Raw genomic sequence first — 9,561 nt, 5'->3', positions numbered from 1 at the left:
TAGGTTCGTGAGCCAGGTTACGAGAGGGGAAGGTTTTTAAGGCACCCATCTCGTCCAATCCGAAGATCGGTCTCTACTCGGACATTTGTAAAACGTTTGCGATTCTATTTCATTTATCAACTTTTAGCCAGTTAGGGCGGGGGAACATTTTAAAGGGATTAAAACTGTAATATATTTGCAGGATGTGATAGACGACATGCTTTGCTTTATTGAAATGATTGGAACAGGATGAAAAATAGACTTCTGTGGGATTTAAACAGATTGGAGGCCACTGTTTTTGGAGCGACGTGCACAGAAAGAAACTAGCATGCATTGATCAAGTCACTATATGCTAACCAGACCTGCGCGGGCTACATCCAGACTTGCGCGCGCTACATCCAAACCTGCGGGTGCCAATGAGTTCAAACCCACATCACTTACTTTCAACCCTCTAGGCTCTGGAAGTACTAGTGCACACCAAGTACAAACCAAGCAATTTATATGGTAGCTAATATACAGTTACAGACAGTTTAATGGGCATGGAAGCCACCAAAAGAATAGTAAACCCATAAAGTGTGAAGATAAAACAGAGGCATAGGGTCAAGCTACCCATGCAAAGGCCACTCACTGGATGAGGATAAACTAGCACACGCGGGTATACCACTATCGCGCGCAAGTTTGGCCATCCTACCAGTGCTTCATTTTGCATGTCTTGAGTTCTGGGACACTTCTAGAAAGACCCCATGGGCATTCCATTGAAGCAGAAATGACTATTGATAGACAGCTAGCAGTTTAGCATAGAAAACTGTAGACTGGTCGTTAGCATGCTTGCAATGATGTATATATGAAAAATAACACAAAATAATAGGATTCCAGCCACTAAGTGGCGCGCGCGTACTATGGACCGACGTGCACTGGTCCCCTATAACAACGGTTTTTGAAACCTTGCTAGCTTTAGGCCCAGAACTGGTATTGATTACTAGCCTTGGTGGTGTTTGATGGATGTTTGAGTGCTGTTAGACCAAGTAGTGAGTTGTTTCCTTGTAACCTTCTTTTGCAAGAAAGAGATAAACAAAGAAAGGCGTGAGATCAAAGTTGTAACTTGGTAACCCTTTGGCATGAGGTGCATAGGGGGTATATATAGAGGAAGGGAGTGTGAGAGGGGCTTCAACCAGCCAATGCATGGCTGGTTGGCTTGGCCACAAAGTCTCCCTGTCATTAAATGAGAGGGAAAATGTAATGGGAGGTGTGAGAAAGGGGAAGGGGAACATCCCCTGCCTATAGACTGCATTTCAGGCTAACTAAAAGCCTCCATTGGCCCCAAAAGTCTTGTGATCATGGCAAAAACAGGATGGAAAAATGTGATGGGACAAGGTTTGACCAACGCACGCCAATTGTGGACCTGCGCGCGCTGGTCCAGCTGCCCCTGCCCTGGTCAATGGTCAAAGTTGACCGTTGACCAGGAGGTGGCACATGGACCACCGCACGATGGTTGTGAACCAACGCGGACAAGTTGGGTTCTGGCTTAGGTTTGATTGGGTTAAAAGGGTGTTAAATACTCAAAGCTCAATCACTCGATATTTTCGGGGTGTTCTTGATCCGTTTCATCATTGTAGAATCAAAAACCGAAAGTAAATTAATCCGGAAACCCAAATTGGGGTGTCTACAGGTTCATAAGGATCAAGGCTTTGCCTTGAGTATATTTTTTTCTGGTTTGGTTAGCCCTAGGGTTTGTCCAAGAAGGAGGGCTGTCATCGGTCGTCGTGGTCGCTTTGATTGGAACCCTAGCCCATAGTGGATTTCTATTTCGGTCTCTGCACCCAGAGCCTACCGTGTCAATAGGGGCTTGCTGGAGTTCGTCTCCACCGCTTTGGTTCGAGGATCCGCCTAGTGTAACACTACATCCCACATCGGAAGTTTACATGGACTTTGCTCTAAGGCTTACAATTTATTATATAGGTAGCAACCTAACTCTAGAAAACGAAAAACTACCAATTTTGGAAAAAACCAAAATTATTACAAACTTAGAAAATAGAGAAAAAAAAAAAAAAAGACTTCTCCTAAAAGAACGGACGAAAATGGAAATTCCTACGAAAAGTTATAAGCAAAATGATTATTTCCTAAAATGACAAAATCGCCCTTTCGGAGGCCTAAACGGCCTCAAACGGCTAAAAAAACACGTGGAATGACCGTTGAGCCATTTCGGATGAAACCTAGGTCAGCCCGACTCATAATTCCATCACCGCATATTTACGACTTTGCCACTTTGCTTAGAACGCCTAAAGTGATACTCATCTTCCACGGCCACTACATCATCCATGCTTTTTTTTTGCATTTTTCTTAATGGGTTGGCTATAGTTTTCCTTTTCATTGTATTCAGATGGAATCGCTGTAAGTGCCGTTTGTCATTTTAATGAAATGTGCTTCAGATAAAAAAGAAGAAGAAGACAAACATAGCTAAGAGCATCTACAGTGGACTAATCAAAATTGGATAATCAAAAATTGCCACATCACATTTTGATTATCTATTTAAGGGGTTGCTAATGTTAGCAATGTAGATGTCCGCAGTGGCATAATCTATATTGAATAATCAAAACTTGTCATATCACCTTTTCAACCTGTAAAATCTAAAAATTGTCACCATATAAAATATTTAAAAAAAAATAGAATTCAAACTAATAAAAACAGGTTATTAGAAATAAAAAATATTTTTTTGAAAACTTTTATTTTGAAAAAACACTTTTCCGAAAAAGTTTTAAAAAACAGTTTTTGAAAGAAAAAAAAGAAGACAGTTTTAAAAAAACAGTTTAACTTTTATTGAATTTTTTTTTGGTAAATTAGCTTGAAATTAAGAAAGGTTAACCGAATGTACAGCCTACAAGGGGCATACCCCAAGAGGAAAAGAAAAGGAAAAAAGAAGATTGCACAACCCGCATGGAGAGTAAGGTAGGTTAAGTATGATAATAAAGTGTCATGTGTGTTGAGTTCATACCCCCATTGCACTATCCATCTAAGTGGAAGGATATTACAACGGGGTATGATATGTAGTGATACGAGTAGAATAACATGAAAGCTAACTACTACCTGGCACATCCCGCCAAGCTAGGAAATAAAATAAATAGTCACAGTCAGAAAAGACCAAATGATAACCATCACCGAGAACTAGTAGCAGCATAGTAAATCGGCATTGAGAGAGAGAGAGAGAGAGAGAGAGAGAGAGAGAGAGAGAGAGAGAGAGAAGGTTTTGGTTATTGGCAAAAGGTTGCTAGTTTTGATTATCCAAGGGCCAAATAAGTTGCTAAGAGGTTGTTAAGTTTGGTTATGCCATTATAAGCACTTTTTTGATGGAACATTGCTAACTTTTGCAATCTTATGGTTTTGGTTATTCCATTGTTGATGCTCTAAGGGAACCATTACAAGAAACTAATAGCATACACAATGTAATAATTAAAATCAAAGGGTTGCTAATTAGCAATGTTTGCTCAAAAGGATGCTCACATTGTAATAATCTGTGGGCATACGCCCCTAAAAATCTGGTTTTAAAATCGGGTGCGCCCTTTTGGAAAAGCGCAGCGAAATGCTCAATTTAGAATCACCACTCAGGTTTTGCGGTAAACCACCCAAGAAACCGAACTTGAAACGCTTGCTACGTTTTGATTGGAAAAGGTTTTATAGACTGGTCCCTCGTCACCTTTGATAACTGAGGTTCAGGAGCCAAGTTACGAGAAGGGAAGGGTTTTAAGACACCCTTCTCGCCCAATCCGGAGATCGATCTCTACTTAAACACTTGTAAAACATTTGTTATTCTCTCTCATTAATCGAATTTTAGCCAGTTATGTTGGGGGAACAGTTAAAGGGGATTAAAACTGTAATATGTTGGCAGGATGTGACAAATGGCATGCTTTACTTATTGAAACAATTAGTATAGGATGAAAACAGACTCCCGTTGGAGTTTTAAACAGACTGGAATACACTTTTCTGGAGTGACATGAGCGGAAGGAACTAGCATGCACTGATCAAGTCACTGCATGCTGATCCCACCTACGTACGCCACTATATGACAAGCATACGCCAGTAAGCCTAAGCCCACAATTCTTATTTTCAACCATTTGGGCTCTGGAAATGACCAGTGAACACCTGAGACAAACCAAGTAGTTTATATACAGTTCTAAGCAGTTTAAATGGGCTGGAGAGGCCACTAAAAGAATAGAACTCCCCATAAATAGTGTGGGGGATAAAACAAAGGCCAAGGCCTATTTGCCATGCAAGGGCTAGCCACCGGACTGGGATTGACTAGCGTATGCGGGTAGAGCACTACCGTACGCCTATTCTAGCCTCTTGTCCAGTGCTTGGCTTTGCACTTTTTGGGCTCTGAGACATATTCAGAAAGATCTCAGAAGCAATCCATAGCAGCAGAAATGAATGTTGAAAAGTAAAACTAGCAATTTTAACAAAGAAAAGCAATAAATTGGTTCTTAGCATGCTCACAGTGAGATATATGGAATGTAAAATAGAAAAGTACTGCGTGTACAACCATGGTTGGCGTACGCGTACTTGGGACTGGCGTGCGCCAGTTCTAGCTATGCACGGCTTTGAAACTTTGCTAGCTTTTAGGCCAAGACTAGTATTAATTACCAGCACCAGCTATAGATACTCCAATTTGGCTTAACGATTATTTCAAGTCCCACCTTGGGGACCATCTCGATGATGAATGGATACAGTGATTGCTGGTTGACTTCTCGTAACCCCGTGGACTTTTGGTGAGTACTTTGAGCCACTTAGAGGACCTAATTCAGAGTCAAATAGCCTTTCAGACAGAAATACAGAATCCTAGGAGAATCCATCTGTCGGTCGTAAGATCTATCTCACGACATCAACTTCATTCTTTCACCTGTGAAACATGTTCTAAAATCTCCTTGAGAGATTGATTCCTTAGTAGCCAGACCTATTCTTCAGCCGCCATATCTATTACTCGGCCGCCAGATCGTCTATTTTCTAGATTCTAGAATGTTCTATCAAATGTTTGATTCGTTCTCAAAACCCTAGCAGCCAAATTCCGATGCGTTCGGGCTACGAAAGCAGATTTGATTAGAGATCTTATTACCATATAATTCCTTATCGATTCACGCCATTTGATTAGCCGGAGTGAGTCACCAATTGCCTATATAAAGGGGCACTTAGGGTTCCGAAAATACACAACAACAATTCGTATCATCAATCACCCTCTCTAGCCATGAAATTCTGCACAAACACTCTCTCACATTCCCTCTTCAAAAGCCCTAATCACCTGAAGGCAGCCGCAATCCGACGATCAAACTCCCGAAGTACAAAACCTAACCATAGGGTTTTCGAGAAGCAAATCCGTCAATCACCTTCAATCCAAAGCAATCAAGCAACTGAGGGATCAAGGTGGTGAGGCCCAGGGGCCTATGGTTTGGTTCTTTTATGCTTTTGTACATTAATCATAGCGTTTTGATTTTCTGTTAATCATTTAGTCTGGTGTGAGAAAGAATATCGGCTGAGGAATCAATCCTTCAGCCGATACATCAATCCAGAAGGATTCCTTGGCCATGACATCTATTCACCAGTCGAGGGATCCATTCTTTGGGATAGCCTGTTTGTTTTCTGCTTATTTTGATGCATGTGAAATTGTCGTTCTGGCTCACCTTATCAATTGTTAAAGGCTAAAATCAATTACGTGTTTAGAATGAAATAAAGCAAGTACTAATCATTTATTGAACAATTATGGGCCAGTCTCACAACTAGGTGAAGAGGGATGCCTAACACCTTCCCCTTATCATACTCTTGGCTCCCGTACCCGAAATCTCTACTTGTTTTTCCTAGTCTTATAAACTAGATGGCAACTTTGTTTTGATGATAACCGCTATCGTGTGGCGATGTTCCTAGCCATGGGAATATCTACGATCTTGGTTTATGAAACAAACAACCAAGCAAACAAACAATAATCAATCTGTATGGTGATGTCCCGTTTGGGAGGTGTCTACAGTTTTTGACGACTTTGCTGGAGACTTGAGAGCCATAACCAGAAAGTTCAACGTAGGATTAATACTTACTTTATCTAATTCTTTTGTCATATGCATCGAGCAGACAACGTCGTTGAGTTCACCTAATATCCCAGCATGTCACAGGCTATGTTAGGGGTTCCAACAAACTCCATAGTCACTTGTACCTAGTGGTATATCAAAGAAGGAATCACCCGATTACCGCCTATGATGGGCTGGTGAAAGGACTGGTGCTCTTTTGACAACAGAGCACCCTTAAGACTACCCAAACCTTACTTGTGTTAGAGAGTCATTGAACTTATCAAAATAAGATAGGAACCCGCAAGTTAAGGAATTTTCTTGCATTTTGCTTTAAAGTTCTTCCTCACACCTTGTATCATTTGTTGTTGTAACATCTCTTTCTGTGCAGAAGGGTTGGGATTTTCAGCCCAAATCCTAACCCTATACAGCCAAGTACTGACTCGCAGGTATTCTACTTTCAAGCAGGCACAATAGGTAAACCGAGAAAGCAACCACAACCAGTTTTATACTCTTACAACACCCAAAGCGACGCCAAATAGAAGTCTTTGCAGCCATCCCGTCTGTCATCTTCACTAGTCAGAACACCTCCGCCTCAACGGTCCCAATCACTTCTTGGGTCTTCGCGGTCATCCTCTCAGCAAACCCAGTCATCTGCCGAATCCCAAACTTCGCCAAGCCTTTCTCCCACTCCCATCTCAGAGATGTCAGATAATGACGCCATCATTGCTGAGCTCCAAGCTCAATTCACTACTTTGCTAGCCGAGAAAGCAGCAAGAGATGCCGAGGACAAAGAAGATGAGAATCCTCTTAAGGTAGTAACGATAGAAAATCCCGAATTGGCCAAGCAAGTCAAAGAAATCAAACATGCTTTTGGCCCGTTCACAGGGGGACCAAATTCTGGACTTTGCCTTTTCCCAGATTCTCAACTGCTTGAACGATTCAAGATGCCAAACATCGAGAAGTTCAATGGGACTGGTAACCCTACTAGTCATGTTCGCCATGTTATCAACACCCTAAAGCCAATGGGCTTGAGAGATGAGCTCATTGCTCAATTGTTTCAAAGGACTCTCACTAGAAGCGCCTTCGATTGGTTTCTCAGTTTAGAATTTGTGCATTATCAAACTTGGCCACAAATTGCCAATGCTTTTGTCAAGCAATGCGCATACAATGTTCAAATTGAACTAACCACCCAAGATTTAGAGATGACCAAGTAAGAGTCGAATGAAGACTTTGCTACCTTCGTGGCAAGATGGAAAGAGAAAGCCGCTAAGATGAAGAACCGCCCCTCTGAGGAAGATCAAGTAAGGATAGTTGTCATAAATTTGCAGCCCAAGTATCTCAGGCATATCTACACTCAGGCTATCACCAATTTCAAACGCCTGCATGCTACTGGGCTATAGATTGAAGATGGAATCAATCTGGGGCTCATTGGGAAAGAAGAAGTTCCTCTTCCACCCAAGAAAACCTTTCCTACCCACACATCTCATGCCTCTGTAAACACCCTTGACCCAGCCTTACCACAAGACCCTTTCCAAACTAGCTCATCCAGAAATTCAAATCGCCCCTGCCGCAACTTTAACCCTCTTTACATGACTTTCTCCCAAGCCTTAACCATTCAAAGCCTCCAAGGGCATCTCAAACCCTTGAACAAACCACCTCCTTAGCCGCCTTACGGCCCAAACCATGACCCCAACAAACAGTGTGCTTATCATCAATACCCTGGGCATGAGACAAACCATTGCATGCGTCTTTGCCATGACATCCAAGACCTCATTGATAACCTAACCATAAAACCTCCAAAACTTGATGTGGAAGCCAACCCACTCCCTGCTCACAATGCTGAACCACCACCCCACAATATCAATTTAATAAACCTGTCTCACGAATCCATATACAACCCAAGCCAATACATTGTCCAAGTTACCCAAACCAAGCCAACCTTGACCTTCCCACAGGAGGATGGGTGTTTCATGATGGAACAAGAGGAAAATAAAGAGTCCGATCAATCGGAGGTGATCGATCCCGACGTGACTGATCAAAGTGACGAAGAGGATCAAACAAAGGAGGAAAAGCTAAGAAAATGGAAAGTGCATTCCTGGACGAAGCATAACTTGGAAGATCCAGATATTCCGTTTGTGGAGGATGATGAGCGGCTACGCATCTTGTTTGAGAATAGGAAGAAGGAAAAGGAGAGGGTCATCATGATGAGAAGACATGCCCACTTTGAGCCTGCCTAAATAGTGGTACCCATCAATCATCCAAAAATCCTAACGCCTTCCGTTGTCTGGGAAACAATCAACCTTATAGAAGAAGTGGAGGAGTCCCAGATGCAGCCGTGGGTCAATCCTTACGAAGAGTATGACTATAGTCAATGGGTAGAAGAAGAAGAGGATCTAGATTTCATACACACAGATCCATACAAAACAGGGGAAAGTGACTTCAACGAAATTGAAGGAGAATACGACTATTCGCTCGATGGAATCTCCCTAGCATCACTATTTAACCAAGTAGCTAATCTCCTTCATGACTGCACAATCAACAAAAAGGAGAAAGAAGTGAATTTGTAGTTAATCTCCTTCAATTCTGAGTTGCTTGCTTTGAACCTATTCATAATGACAATGGGTATTGCCCCAGATTGAGAAGTGCTCTGCTCATATCATTCATGTCCAACTAGCCTTAGCATAGGTTTGGTTTGGTCTTCATGCGTGGCGTAGTATTGGTAATCCGGCTTTTGATGCTATGGAAAGGAGTCTATCGTCTTCACAGCCCTATGATATCCTGTTTTAATTTGTATTGTCTTTATGTGTCGTTTGTTTTCCTTCCCTCTTGTGAGATAGATTGAAAACAGCGTGTCTCATCTACCTTATGTAGCCATTTGGCTTAGCAAATTTTCGGTTATTTTCCTTTATTTTTCTTTTCTTTTCCTCCTTGGATATGCCCATTGTAGGCTGTATATTTGGTTAGCCTCTTTTTCAATTTCAAGCTGTTTTACCTAAAGAAAAAAAAAGTGAAAAAGACCCAAGCTGACATTCCTATTTGAGGATTGCTCATGTCCCAAAGAGGTAGCCACCGTGCAAGCTTTGTAGATGGACCCAGTTCAAAGGCTCTGTTTAGCAAAGAAGATGGTGGAAAAGAGTATAAATTTGTGAAAGGCAAAGCAAAAGAAGACGACCCCGAAATGCTACAGTAACTGAGAAGTCATGACATGGCAAAGAACATTAAACATTGCTTTTGTTTTCTAAATCAAACTAGGACATGTTTTGGGCCCCAGTTTGGGCATTTTATTTTTGCTAAATCAATTCCTATTTTATCTATGCTTAATGATTTGGTTCTCAAATTGCGATTGCCATATACTACAGTCTCTTTGCCAAATAAGAGGAAATTTAAGAAATCAAGTTCTTTGTGTTGCTGACAGAAGGGAAAGTAGGGATGAACTTTAGTTGCTTAAGAAACTAGGTTCTTGTCAAAACTTAGAAAGAAGACACTGTCTCCGCGAGAACTCTGAGAGTTAGCTTGCCCATCATGAAAGTACAAACAC

Source organism: Rhododendron vialii, chromosome 13a, assembly GCF_030253575.1.
Source record: "Rhododendron vialii isolate Sample 1 chromosome 13a, ASM3025357v1".
Taxonomy (NCBI): domain Eukaryota; kingdom Viridiplantae; phylum Streptophyta; class Magnoliopsida; order Ericales; family Ericaceae; genus Rhododendron; species Rhododendron vialii.
The sequence above is the reverse complement of the archived record's forward strand: the minus strand, read 5'-3'. Positions refer to the sequence as shown.